Below are 13,561 nucleotides of genomic sequence, written 5' to 3'. Positions count from 1 at the left end.
ACATCACTAGATCTCTTTGAATTGCCCTCCAAGTGTCCAATTTTCAGATTGGACTCACTAACCCCTAAAGCATTTGGAACTCACTAACCAAAAAGCATTTAGCACCATTGACAATCCCTTCCCACCTACATGAAATTTTCTCCCCTCTTGTTTTCTGTCACATCACTGACCTTTGTTTTCTTTCTTGCCTTTCTGTGCCTCCACCTCCCCAGTCAGTCTTTTCCATATTCATTGTGCCGCCCATTAAAGTTGTTATACAGTCCTTGACCTTCTTTACAGTGTATTTGATCTTCCCGGGCAATCGCATCAACCAAAATATTAAACTACCACCTAGAAACAGATAATTCCAAAATCTCAACTTTCAGTCTAGAAATCTGTCTCCTTAGCTGGACATTGTCTTCAAACTCAATATTTCTAAAATTGAACTCATTATTTTCCACCCAAATTTTTCCTTTGCCTGCATTTTATATTTCAGTTATGATGGCTCTATGATAGTACCTAGTTGTCTCCACTTCTGGTTATTTATCAAGTTCTACTCCTGTTCTCCTAGAGATCTCCTTTCCTCTAAATGTGAATGAACTGTGATACATCCATTATACAGCACATTATATTTTGAACAATGATCAGCCTTCCATATTTTTCTGCAACCTATTGTTGTTTGCTCTCTATGTCATGTCCACACTGGGAACTAGGTCTGTGTCCACAGTAGACAGGACAATAATTATTTTTGTTTCAAGGAGAGATATAAATTAATAACTTGCTTGTTTATATTAAATAAATGTTTGTTGAATTGAATGAATGAATGATGGTATTTTGCTCCTTTGCAAAATTCTTACATAGGAGATATCTTTGGTGCTTGCCTTCCTTTTCCTTATCCCTTCTATTATTTCTCCCTCTCCCAAGGCACTCAAGCCTTTCATGTTGACCAATCTCTCTTGTGAAATAGAAAAAGTGACTTGATACAAACTGTCCTTGTGAAATGCATGATAACTCTCTCTGGAATATTTGCATGTTGAGAAGACAATGGGATAGCAAAATTTAACAAAAGCAGATAAATGGCAAGGGGAGGACAATTTGGGATGTACCAGAGGATGTTTGCAGCCATCTCATGTTGTCTGTGTGTAGCAGAGACAGAATTCTTATATGTTATAATAGTAATTAAAATTATTTTAATTTGAAAAGACATATAAGAGTAGATTCCAGTGTCTCTCATCCACTATATAGAAACCATGGTCTTAGCTCACCCTCTTGGTTGCCAGCTCAGTGACATGGGCTATGTTGTGGAAGTCAGTGGAGAGGAAGCCCCTATAAGGGATAAAAACAAAGTTACATTCCCATGGTCTAAAACAGTCCTTGCAGTACATAGTTTTGCTATGTCAATAAGCCACATATCTCAATATCTCAATCTAGAAACTATTGTGTCCTATTGTTTAAAGCAGGAGGGAAAAAAATCTTCAAACATGCTAATTCTACGCACAGTTCTTGCACTAAGTCATTGAAATCCCTCTTCAAAGCTTTGCAGGTACTTAAGTGGATTTAAAGAAAAGTGCAGGACAGTTCATGTTTCAAGAATTATCTAATACTCAGTCAGCTTAGCCCATGTTTTTTCTTTTCAGACTCACAGTGGCCCCCAGCTTTATGTGGAGAATAATGCGCTCACAGTAATGCTGATAGGCACAGCAGTCTTCTATTTCAGGCCACAAGATTCCTCATTACACACAGCTAATATAATGTTCTGTGTTGACACACTGGGCTCTCCCCAGACATCGCTACATTCAATGTTGTTTCATAGGTGAAAGGAAATTTCAGGGTAGGATCAGGACAACAAGAAACTGGTGTTTGAAGTGCTATGACATTATTTCACAAACTGTATATCTCAATCTAAAGATATTTTATATAGTAGACACTATAAATTTCACTTCACTTTTTTTAGTATCTGCTGAAATGTATTTTCTTTTGTTCCTGTGAAGACATTAGAATGAAAAATTGAAGTGTTCCCATCTTGCCAAATAGTAATCCTTCATTTCACTGAAATCCGCACTTGCCACTGTTGCTTTCAAAAGCAGCAGTATTTGGCAAATGACCTCACTGAAGATTCTGTTATCCCCACCAACAATATGTGTATGAATAAGGCAAATACGCAATCCTGCTTGTCATCCTCATTTGTATTTCTCCTCAGAAGTATCTCCTCCAAACATAGTACTGTATTTATTAATCTGTAACATTTATTATCAACTATGTGCAAGGAATTTGTATTCCTCACTATTCCCCCCTTGACTTCCTAGAATTCTCTGCCAGGTCTTTTTTTCTTTCTTTCTTTTTGTGGTGGCAGTGGTGAGATTCTAGTCAAGAATGGCAAAGAGGCTGGGTGCGGTGGCTCACGCCTGTAATCCCAGCACTTTGGGAGACCGAGGCGGGCAGATCACTTGAGGTCAGGAGTTCAAGACCAGCCTGGCCAACATGGTGAAACCCTATCTCTACTAAACATACAAAAATTAGCCAGGTGTGGTGGCACATGCCTGCAATGCCAGCTACTCAGAAGGCTGAGACAGGAGAATCACTTGAACCCAGGAGGCAGAGGTTGCAGTGAGTCAAGATTACACCAATGCACTCCAGGCTGGGCAACAGATAGAGACCCTATTTCAAAAAAAAAAAAAAAAGAATCACATAGAAACATCTACTTCCAGCTAAGATGAATACCAGGGACCAGACTTAACCCTTGGCTGAAAAAAATACACAAAATATACGAGAAGGTTGTTTTCAAGACATTGAACACCAGAAAATTAAGGGCAACGATCACCGAGAGACGGGAAAGAAATGATACAAGCCTTATGAATGCACTTACTTACTGGAGAGTTCTAGGCTGTACGACAAGAAAGAAAAACCCAGGAAAAGCCCAGAAGGGTTCCTGAATTGAGGAAACAGAGCTAAAAGTCTCAGTAGGCCAAGGCAACCAGAAATTCATAGTGCAGAGTACCTGAGAAGAGAGAGCTTCAGACAAAGAGAGGTCTGGAAGTCTTCAGTGGGTCTCCCTGGAGTGTAAAAGAATTATACCCCATCATAGAACTCTGCCCAGAAATAGCACAGGTAATAGAATTATTAGACAAGCACATTGAAACAGTTATTTTAAATGTAGTAGTCCGTGTGTTCACTAAGTTAGAGAAAAGCTTGAGCAAATACATGCAAATATAAAAAATATGTAAATCAAATTTCTAGAGACTAAAACTACGACTGAGATGAAAAATACAACACATGGCAATAACAACATATTAGATGATGGACATGAAAATATCAGTGAATTTTCAGATACAGAATGAGTGATATGGTTTGGCTCTGTGTTTCCACCCAAATCTCATATTGTAGCTCCCATAACTCCCACGTGTTGTGGAAGGGACCTGGTGGGAGATGACTGAATCATGGAGCAGGTCTTTCCCGTGCTGTTCGCATGATAGTGAATGGGTCTCATAAGATCTGATGGTTTTATAAACGGGAGTTTCTCTGCACAAGCTCTCTCTTTGCCTGCCACCATCCACGTAAGATGTGTCTTGCTCCTCCTTGCCTTCTGCCATGATTGTGAGACCTCCCCAGCCATATGGAACTGTAAGTCCAATTAAACCTCTTCCTTTTGTAAATTGCCTAGTCTCAGATATGTCTTTATCAGCAGTGTGAAAATGGACTAATACAATTAGAAATTATCAAAAAAGAAACACACACCAAAAAAAGGCTAAAAAAATGAACAGCACTTCTGTGAGTTGTGGGACAACTTCAAGTGGCTTAATGTATGTGTAATTGGTGTCTACAAAAGAGAAGGGGCAGATAAAACATTTAAAGGTATCATGGTCAATTTTTTTCCAAATGTGATAAAAACTATAAACCCACAAATCCTAGAATCTCAATGAATCCCAAGCACAGTAAAAATTTAAAAAAATACATCAAGGAACATCATAATTAAGTTGGTAAAAACCAGGGATAAAATTTTAAAATTGGCCCGGCACAGTAGCTTACACCCTAATCCCAGTGATTTAGAAGACCACAGCAGGAGGGTCTCTTGAGGGCAGGAGTTCAAGACCAGCCTAGGCAACATGGCATGAACCTGTCTCTACAATTTTTTTTTTAATCAGCCAGGCATGGTGGCATGTGCCTGTAGTCCCAGTTACTTGGGAAGTTGAGGTGGGAGGATCACTTGGGTCCAGGAGTTTGAGGTTGCATGAGCTATGATGGCACCATTGCCCTCCAGCCTGAGTAACAAAGCCAAATCCTGTCTCACAAAAAAAAAAAAAAAAGAGTAAAAAGTTGGAAAGTATCCAGCGTGGGGGAAAAAGCATATTATATACAGAAGAACACAGATAAACATGACAGCAGACCTTTTATTAGAAACAAGACAAGCAGGAAGACAGTAGAACAGTATCTTTTTTTTTTTTTTTTTTTTTTTTTTTAAGATGGAGTCACACTCTGTCACCTAGGCTGGAGTGCAGTGGTACAATCTCAGCTCACTGCAACCTCTGGCTCCCAGGTTGAAGCGATCCTCCTACCTCAGCCTCCCAAGTAGGTGGGACTGCAGGTGTGTGCCACCATGCTCGGCTAATTTTTGTATTTTTAATAGAGACAGGGTTTTGCCATTTTGGCCAGTTTGATCTCGAACTCCTGACCTCCAGTGATCTTCCTGTCTAGGCTTCCAAAAGTGCTCAGTGTGAGTCACCACACCCAACCCAGTATCTTTTAATAACAAGAATAAAATTGTCAATCTAGAATTTTATACCCAGCAAAAATATCTTTCAAAAACGAAGGCAAAATAAAGACTCGTTTAGGTGCACAAAGCTGAAATACTGCATTAGAAACTATGTAGATAAAGTCTTTTTATTATTATTAAAATCTCCCCCCAAAAAAATAGCACTTAAAGCAAAAATAATAAAAATGTATTAGATCTTAAACATTAGTGGTTAAGGAAATGCAAATTAAAACCAAAATTAAATACTAGTATATACCTATTAAAATGTCCAAAATTAAAAATACTGATGATGTTGAGCAACTGGAATTCTTGTACACTGCCAGAAAAATGTAAAATGTTACAACCACTTTGAAAAAGTTTAACAATTTCTTAAAAAGTTAAACATACACCTGCTAGCCATTCTCCTCTTAGGTATTTATATAAAAGAAATGAAAGCCTATGTCCACACAACAACTCTTCACAAATGTTCACAGCTTTATTTGTAATAGTTAATAACTGAAAACAATCTAAATGTCCATCAGCAAATAAATAAATGGGCAAATAATGTGAAGTATCCATACAAAGGAGTTTTATTCAATAATACAAAAAATGAACTACTGATATATGTACCAACATGAATGAATATCAAGATAATTATGTTCATAATAATGGAAGTCCTAGCCAGAGCAATCAGGCAAGAGAAATAAAAAAAAAGCATTCGAATTGGAAAAGAAGAGGTCAAATTATCTCTGTTCAATAATAACATGATCTTATACCTAGAAAAATTTAAAGAGTCCTCCAAAAGACTTTTAGACCTGATAAATCACCTTAGTAAATTATTGGGATATAAAATTAACATACACAAATCAGTTGCATTTCTACACAACAACACTCAATCTAAGAACCAAAACAAGAACTCAAATCCATTTACAATAGCTGCAAAAATAATAAAATACCTAGTAATACATTTAACCTAGGAATACATTTAACCAAGGAGGTGAAAGAGCTCTATAAGAAGAACTACAAAACACAAATGAAAGAAATTATAGATGACACAAACAAATGGAAAAATATCCCATGCTCATGGATTGGAAGAATCAATATTGTTAAAAATCATCATACTAACCAAAGCAATCTAGAGATTCAATATAATTCGTATCAAATTACCAAAGTCATTTTCACAGAATTAGAGAAACAATTCTCAAATTCATATGAAACCAAAAAAGAGCTGAAATAGCCAAAGCAATTCTAAGCAAAAGAAAAAACCAGAGGCATCACATTACCTGACTTCAAAATACACCACAAGCCTATAGTAATCAAAACAGTATAGTCCTGGTACAAAAATAGACACATAGATCAATGGAACAGAACAGAGAACCCAGAAATAAAGCCACATACGTACAACCAACTGATCTTCAACAGAGTCAACAAAAATAAACAATGGGGAAAGGACACTCCATGCAGTAAATGTGATGGGAAAACTGGCTAGCCTTAAGCAAAAGGTTTACCATATACAAAAATTAACTCTCTTATCATACATAAAAATTAACCATACACAAAATCCATATACAAAAATTAACTCAAGGTGGATTAAAGACTTAAACATAATACCTGAAACTGAAAATCCTAGGAAAAAAAAAACTAGGAAAAACTTTTCTAGACATTGGCTTAGGCAAAGAACTTATGAGTAAGACCTCAAAAGTAATTGCAACAAAAACAAAAACAGACAAATGAGAATTAAACTGAAGAGCACAGCCAAAGAAACAATCAGCAGAATAAACAGACAATCTACAGAATGGGATAAAATATGCATATGACATATGCATCTAACAAACTATGCATCTGACAAAAGTCTAATATCCAGAATCTATAAGGAACCCAAACAAATCCACAAGAAAAAAAGAAAATAACCCCATTAAAAAGTAGGCAAAGTAAATGAACAGACATTTCTCAAAAGAAGACATATATGTGGCCAACAAACATATGAAAAAATGTTCATCATCACTAACCATCAGAGAAATGCAAATTAAAATCAAAATGAGATACCATCTTACACCAGTCAGAATGGCTATTATTAAAAAGTCAAAAAATAACAGATGTTGACAAGAATGCGGACCACCAACACATTTACACTGTTGGTGGGAATGTAAATTTAGTACGACATTTATGGAAAACAGTCTGGAGATTCCTTAAAGAACTAAAAGTAGAACTACCATTTGATCCAGCAATCCCACTACCGAGTATATACCCAAAAGAAAAGAAATTAGTATATCAAAAAGACACCTGGCCTCATATGTTTATCACAGTGCTATTCACAGTAGCAAAGTTATAGAATCAACTAAATTTCCTTCAATGGTTGATTGGATAAAGAAAATATGGTATATGTACACCATGGAATACTACACAGCCATAAAAAGAATGAAATTATGTATTTTGCAGCACCATGGATGGAGCTGGAGGCCAACATCCTAAGTGAAATAACAGAGAAACAGAAAACCAAATACTGCATGGTCTCACTTATAAGTAAGAGCTAAAACAGAGGGTACACATGGGCATGGTGATGGAGATGATAGACACTGGGGACTCCAAAAGTGGGGATTTTGGGAGGGGAGTGAGGGTTGAAAAATTACCCGTTGAATACAATGTTCACTACTTGGGTGATGGGTTAACTAGAAGCCCAAAGCTCATCATTACACAATATATCCATGAAACAAACCTGAACATGTACCCTCTGAATCTAAAATGTAAAAATTACTATTACTATTATGTTGAGAAAAAGAAGCCACCCCAAATAACAGTACACATATATTAAATTCCAGAAAATACAATGTAATCTATATTGATGAAAAGTGGATCAATCATTGTCTGGGGATTAAATAAGGTAGGGAGAGGATGTCACCAGATTATACATATGCTAAATTATATTTAAATGAAAGTTAAATAATATACTTTGAATGTATGCAGTTTATGTATGTCAATTACATTTCCATAAAGCTGTTTTTAAAATATAAAAGAATTGCATAAAATATAAGTGCTATGAATCAGGGTTTTTTTTTTTTTTGGTCTATCTTAACTGTGGTATCCCAAGCATAGGCATATAATGTACACTCATTCAATATTTCTTTAAGCCAAAGTACTAGAAAAACTGGCATGTGGTTACAGTTGTCACATATATCTGTGCCATGTTGCCTTTTCACAGGGCCATGTGCAGAAGATGCCCATCTATTAAGATATGCCCCTGTTATAGTTTTTTACTAGCTGAGCTGGTGGCATTCTGTGATTAAGTTTACCAGCACTTCATTTGGACTCTTCTCACTTGACTACTGGGGATTATTAAATAATGAATATTTTAAGATACTGACTCTTATTTGTTTCAAACATTGAAACTTTAAACTTCGGTGGCAGAGATTGCTGGCTGTCTACCAAATATTCACGATCATCTTCCATAAGGTAGAGATGATATTGAGAAGGGGATGCCCTGTTAAAGCCTCAGGCCCTGCTATATGATTTGTGTGGACTAGTGCAAAATAAAGATGATAAAAATGCAGACCCCTCTTTAAAAATATATATATTAAGAATTTCAAGATGGTAATAGCAGAGCATTAAACCAAACATGGAACTCTTCTAAGTGTGGGGCCCTGATCTGCACAGGTCACATAACCATAAAGCCATACCTGCTCAGCCCCTGTTGCATATGGGGTAGGAGTTAAGGAAAGGATGTGATTAGTTCTCGCCATCAGAATGTGAGCAGAAGTGATACATATCACTTCCAGCCAAGATGTTTAAGAAGAAGTGTGCCTTCTCTATCCTCTGTCTTCTGCCAGTTGGATATCCTTGATCAAAGTGATCTCAGATGCCTTGTAGTGAGCACGTCAGAGCCTCCATAGTCCAGTCTCAGAATAACGCAACCCACAGAGCTTGCCCTCCCCTCCTCCACTTAAACTAGTACCAACCAAAAGCATCGAATGCTATTTTAGTGAAAATAAGTGTCTGACATGATAAGCCCTTAAGATTTAGGGATTTCCTGCTACAGCAACTAGCATTAACTTAACTAATACATGAGTTGAGAATGTAAGACTTGTAGCTGAAATTCCTTAAAATCTAGAGACAAAAGAGTTTGCCGTTCCACTCACATCAAGTCTCAATCTCTAATTCTCCTCTCTGTTCTAAGCTCGGAATAACTTTGGACACATAGTAGATGCTCAAAGCACATTTATCCATTCATTATTTTAACAAACAGTTTCTGAGCAACTCCTATGTGCCAGGTACTGGGTACTATGGATTCAGCAGTGAATAAAATAGACGAAGTCCCTACCTGCATGAAACTTACATTTAAAAGGAAGACTCCGTTAAATAAATGAATGAATGAAGGGATGAATGTATCAAGAGGAAAGTAGACAATACCAGGTAACTGTGAGGAATTTTATTCCTCAAAAATTGTCATAATACATATAAAATTGCTATATCAGTTAAGGCTAACTTATACATCCATTGTAGGACTTAACTGCCTTTGAGCAGAAAATTCCCCTGTAAATGAATGGGTTTCAAACCATCACTCAGTAGACGTGCAATCATTCACGGTGGCAGAGGAATAGTAGAAAGTGGGAGAATTATTCATTCTCTTCTTAACCCAAAATGAAAAGCTTAGAGAGATGCCATTTAAAAGAAATCCATTTTTGCCCATTAACTAGATTCTATTCCACTACCATCACCTTTGGGAGATAGAGCCCACATTCTCTAATCATAAAAAATAAAGTATTTTGGATCTTACTGTAAAAATCTTACAGAAATAGCTGTAACACTACTGTGTAATAGTGAACTTAAGGTGCTATGATAAGCATACACAGGCTAGCAGGGCTTTCAAGTTCAACATTTGAAGCAATAATCATTTTTTAATTATTGTAATTATTTTACATCTAAGTAAGCAATTTTAAGGGCAAAATATTTTAATTAACATATGTAGAAGCTATACAATTTAACTGAAGCCCTTATTTTCCAAAACTCAAGAGATTTCTGAAGGCCTTGCCCAAGCACAGACACAGCTTTATATTAGTCCAGCATTTTACCTACCCTTTCCAAATTTCATCCCAGTAGAAATAAGCTATTTTAAAATGTTAATTCCTACTCTGTCTTTTTAAGTGCAAAATATGTATAAAATATGCACAAATAATAAGTATGAGACTCAGTGATCTATCTCAATGAAACACGCCCATGTAATCACTTCCCAAGTTAAGAATCAGAACAATCCCAGACCTCATCTGTGTTCCCTGCCAATCACAATCCCTTCTGTCCTCCTCAAAGGTAACTTCTAACACCACAGATTATTTTTGACTATTTTTGAACGCTATATAAATGAATCTTATAATACATATTCTTTGTTCTCCCAACTTTCTATTTTAAAAACTTTTAAACCTACAGAAAAGTTATAAGAATAGTACCAAACAAACCCCAGATATTATTAACTTATGTTTTCTAGTTGTTAACATTTGCCTACACTTGCTTAACCTATCTCTATCTCTCTTGATAGATGATAGATAATAGACAGATGATAGATAGATTAATAGATAGTTGATAGATGGATAGATAGATAACTGAATCACTAGAGGGTAAGTTTCAGATTATGGATATGATACCCCATTTTTAAATACTTTATCCATATCCCAAAAATAAAGCCACACTGTTATATAACCATATTACCACACCTAAAAACTGGATAACTTCATAATACCTAATATCCAGTCCATATTTAATTTTCTTCAATGATACCAAAAATTACTTTTATAAACTTTTTTTTCCAATAGGTCTCATTCATTACATTTGGTTGTTAACTGTCTCTTTAGCTTCTTTTAATTTAGGACCTAACCCCTACTTCTTTTTTATCCATAACATTTCCTTTTCAGAAAATCCTGACCAATTTGTCTTTTTAGGGTATGTCACACTCTGGATCTGTCTACTTCTTTATGGTGTTGTTTAGCTTGTGTCTCCATCATCTGTATTTCCCCTACATTGTAGGTTTGATCTGGAAGATTGAGATATTTAAGTTAAATTTTTTTTGAAAAGTATACTTCATAGAAGGACATTCTATCTGTACATCTATTCAATACACTTTGATATCCATTCTTCTCATGTAACTTCCTTCCTAATTCTCTGTGGCTGTTTCCAAGAATAGCAGCAGTTAAGCCCCAGGAACCCTTCAGTAAAACTGAAGACATTAACAGAATATATGGAGGAGAGATGCTTGTCCATATACAGATGGCAGTTTGACTCAGTTGGCCATAGCAACATTTTCATTGAGGACTTAGTTCCCTGATCCTCATGACTGGCTGCTATAATCTGAATGTGTGCCCCTTAAATTCATATGTTGAGCTTCTAACCCCAAAGGTGATAGTTTGGGAAGTGGGCCCTTTGGGAGGAGATTAAGTGATGAGGGCTCCACCCTCTTGAACAGGATTAGCACCCTTATAAAAGAGATCTGAGACCCCTCATTCCTTCCCTATGTGAGGTTACAGTGAGAAAATGGCTGTCTATGAGAAAGTGGGCCCTCACTAGACTCCAAATCTGCCAGCGCCTTGATCTTAGACGTCCCAGCCTCCAGAATGGTGAGAAATAAATTTCTGTTGTTTATAAACCACCCAGTTTAAGGTATGATTATGGTAGCCCCAATGAACTAAGACAATGGCAGAACAGATCTTTAATTCCGTGAAAGAAGGACAACATACTTTTCAAAAAGTTTTTTACAGAGAGTAGCCAAGCCTGTTTTTGCAGTGACCATTTATAAAAGACAAATATCTCTCCCTAGCACATTTCATGTCTATCGACATCAAAAAAGGCAGGAAAATAGAAGTAAAATGAAATTAGAGAATCAACAGGGAGACAATGATAGTATTAGAGAGGTGGTTCTCAAACATTTTAAGCCATGACTTACAACCAATTATACATGAGTATATATAAACTGAAATAAACATTTCACAAAACTTATCCTTACTACATGTGAAGAAACATAGTCAACGTCATTAAAAAAAAAAAGAATCTGTGTTTATCCATAAAATGTTCATAACCCCCAAAGGTTCATGAGTTGGAGCTGGAGGGGAAAAATGCATTAGATTAGCTAGGCTAAGTGTTTAGCAAAAAAATGAGGAGGAGTTAGAGTAATAGCTAACCTCAGTTGAGAGTTAGCTGTTATATCTTAATTATTCAAATCCACTTTTTTTCTTAGCTATAGCATCATGCAAAGACCAATTGGAATCAAAAGACTTTAGTTTGAATTCCTACGTATCTGCTTTTAGCTGGAAGACCTTGGGCGTGTTCTTTGGACTTTTCTGGAAATGTGGAAATGTATTCTTCCTCTTCGAAACAGATAATGTCAAGTTCACAGAGTTGTTGCACAAGTTAAAGAAGGAAAGGAATGTGAAAGTGCCTGGCACAAAACAAGCAAATACTGTTTTATGGTTCTAGGTGGTAAGCTCTAACGCCACAGTGCAATTTCCCTTTTGCTTGAAGAAATCAGAGTAAGTAAACTAAGTGAGCTTTCTCAATCATTTTCAAGTGCGTACCATCACCTTGACAAACCATCACTTCCTGTATTTCAGGCAGTCTGTGAAAAGAGTAGGTTGGACAGGGAGAAGCACTAGGCAAAAAAAAAAAAAAAAAAATCTCAGTACATGTCTAAATCCTCCAGAGTAACACGATTCTTGGATAAAGAAACAGTGAAAATCGGCACAAATGACCAGCTCAGACTGTATAAAATTCCTGCCATGAAAACAGTAACAGAAAACCAGTAAAATGGTTTAGGTTTGTGATGGTTTATTCCTCTAAGCGGATGTATCCCGTTTATCATTTGTTTTCATTATTCCTGATGTGTTGCCTATCACATCACACACTTCTTCAAAGGGAAAGGAATAAGCAGTTGTCATAACAACAAAGCTCTTCATTACCCTGGGAACCTTCGACAGCTTTATTTAAAATGAAGGAGAAAAAAGAACCCTAACCAATTAGCTTTATCAGTCTGATTCATGTTCTTCTTAAACTGATAACTGTTTCCTGAAGAACTTACAATTTGATGGGGAATGTGTCATGAATATTTATGCTAACATAAAACTCAGAGAAAAATTGGCAAGCTAATTATCACTTGGAAGATGTTTCTGGTCAAATTCCTGCCCAGTGATCCATTTGATTTTTTAAAATGACTTTTATTAAACAAATCAAAGAATTAGTGGGACTTTTGCCAACATCTATCCATTGGTTCAAGAAGAGCAATGAGACCTATTTAGGTTTAAACTTTAAAGCCAAGGCTTCACCCTCACTAATTTGATTTGCGTTAACTTTTCAGTTAAACCGGAAATGTTATTGCCTGCCTTCTTCCCTTCCTTCTCTGTGCCAGAGATACAGTGGAAGTCCCTAGACAGTTTTAATTCTGCCCTTCTCTGCAGAATTAAAAAAGCAGATGTTTTCTTCTGGCTGCTGGAGATAAGACTGAGAAGTAATTATTGTTCTGGTCCCAAATCCCACAGGTGTTTTCATTCCTGCCCTGTGACCACAAGAAAAATAAATAGTAAATCTGAGAGGGTCTTGTTGGGGTGCTCTCCAGGTTCAGGCTTAAAGCCAAATCTTTGAATATCTCCTGCAAGTGAAAAACTATGCAAGAGTCAGCAAGCTTTTTCTGTAAAAAGCTAGATATTAAATTTTTTTGACTTTGTAAGACATAGGGTCTCTATCAAAATATTCAGTTCTGCCATCTTTGAGTCAACCAGCCATAGATAATATGTAAATCAATGAATTAGGCTGGATTTGGTCCAACCATAGTTTCCTGACCCCAAAGGCTTCCCAAGAGATTAGCTATCTACCACCAAAGAA

This window comes from Hylobates moloch, unplaced genomic scaffold (assembly GCF_009828535.3).
Source record: "Hylobates moloch isolate HMO894 unplaced genomic scaffold, HMol_V3 SCAFFOLD_8, whole genome shotgun sequence".
Lineage (NCBI taxonomy): Eukaryota > Metazoa > Chordata > Mammalia > Primates > Hylobatidae > Hylobates > Hylobates moloch.
This window is presented reverse-complemented; position numbering follows the sequence as displayed.